The following is a 2,201-nucleotide window of genomic DNA, read 5'->3' on the forward strand; positions in this document are numbered from 1 at the left end:
AGGTGGGCGTCCCCATCGAGGACTTACCGCACCAGTTGCGTGTTGGAGAGGACGTCGCACTCGTCCACGTTCCTGGCAGAGCTCCGCTCTGCCTGCGGTGCCGCGGCACCGGACACATACGTCGGGAGTGCCGTGTGCCACGTTGCGGGCTCTGTCGTCGCTTCGGCCACGACGACGCCCAGTGCGTGCGAACATATGCTACCGTAGCTGGTCCTGGTCGTAGGGATACTACAGAGGAGCATATTATGGACGAAGTCGACGCGGTAGAGGCGACCCGTGAGAGTCGGAAAGAAGCAGTACCGAAAAGCATAGCCTCAGAAAAAGCAGTGCTTCCCACGGAACATGAGGCTGCCAACTCAGCAGAACCATCTGTGCCTGACACCAGAACTGAGGCGGAGGCGGGAAAAACAGATGATGCTTCGGTAGGTGCACCTGAGACGGTTTTGGAACCGACCGACGAGAAGGACATTGACACGGAGATGCCCGCGGCGTCAACTTTGCCAGCGAAGAGGACGCACGACGAAGCTGATGACAAGGCGACGAACTACGACGGGACGGACTATGAGGAGCCTCTTCCCAAAGCGCCTCCTGTTCAACGTGCGGCCTACAAGCCCAATCCGAACGTCCCTCTAGATCGTAGGACTTCGTCGGCTGTCCCTCCGCTTTAGCGGAGGTGCCTTGCTGGGTCTCCGTGTTGGTAACCCTGTCTTCGATCGGGTTCAGTGCTGACACCGCCGTACTTTGCAAGCTGAAAGGATTTTTGATGAGGTGAGCTGCAAACCGATGTCACTTCGAGAGCGGCGAATCCCAACCATTTAGATGGCGTCTCAACTAACATCTAGCTTGCGTATTGCCACACTGAACGTGAGAGGTCTTTCTGCGCGAAGAAGGCAAAATCAGCTTAAACGTCTCTTGTTCGAAAACGAAATCGATGTGTTGGCTGTTCAAGAGACAAAAATTGAAAGCGAAGAGTCGACAGATGCGATGGCAGAAATTTACCGTGCACAGTTCAGTGTTTGCGTGTGCCATGCAGAAGGAAAGTCGGGAGGGTGTCTGATTTTAACTCCAAACGGCAAAGTCGCCGTGGAAACTGTATTTTCCTGTGAAAGTGGCCGGATTGTAGCATGCGATTTTTACTTTTCTGGTGTAGAGTGGAGAGCTGTGTGTGTATATGCACCTAATAGAATTCCCGAACTAGATGCCTTTTTTCGCCGTGTTCAACCTTTCCTGCTGACAGAAAAGCGTGTACTATTGCTTGGAGATTTTAACTGTGTGTGTAGACCTGAAGATAGAACAACGAACAAAACCCTGCAGGACACGAGTGCCGAGCTGCTGTCTGAGATGATTAATGAGGCAGAATTGGAAGACATTGGCATTATAATGCAAGGTTCAGAACAAGCACAGTAGGTGCCCCAAAAGTAATACGGAGCACGCGAGCGGTGGCCGAAATGGAAAAAACTGTATGCCAGCGCGCTCTATGAGCAGATGCGCGGCAAAGAGCGAAGGGGCGTCGGCACATCCGGCTGACCCATCTCGACAACTTGATGCTCGCGTTATCGCCGCCACGGGCGAAGTTGCGCTGCTACCATCCCTGCCCGCCAGGGGCACTTTCAATACATCATGCAAGCGTTTGTTGTTTGGCCGCGCCGTGTACAAAGTGGTGTTCGGCAGGTTGCACTTTTTGCTTTTTCAGGAATGCCACCATTTTCAGCCTGCGGGACCGCCGTGGGTCGCTCTTCGCTTCCCGGCGAGTTTGTGACAGTGAAAACTGAGCAAACTTCACGAAGGACACAACAAGGGAAGACGAGACACAGACGCTGACATAACCATGGAACGTCTTACTCTGATCGTCTTCCCTTTCTGCGTTCGTCATGAAGTTCGCGCTGCTTTTATCGTGATGAACAAGCTCGTGATGTGTTCGTGAAGTTTGTGCGCAACTGAACTAATTAAAGATCACTTCCGTTGGCACAAATTTGCTTTCTTGGAATGGAGGAAAAAGAGAAACAAAAAACGAGCTTGTCTCTCATTTAGTGGTCCCCTGTCGGCTATATTTTACAAACATGCAAAGGAGAAAAGGACTACAGGGTGGAGGCGATTAAAAAAAACAACTTCCAAAGGCGCTATTCATGCAAACTCAAAGTTTAATGACGAGTAAAGCTCCCGCTCACGTTAATGACATCGACCATGCGTCGATGAAGGGA

This window comes from Amblyomma mixtum, chromosome 3 (assembly GCF_055824585.1).
Source record: "Amblyomma mixtum isolate Tamu chromosome 3, ASM5582458v1, whole genome shotgun sequence".
Classification (NCBI taxonomy): domain Eukaryota; kingdom Metazoa; phylum Arthropoda; class Arachnida; order Ixodida; family Ixodidae; genus Amblyomma; species Amblyomma mixtum.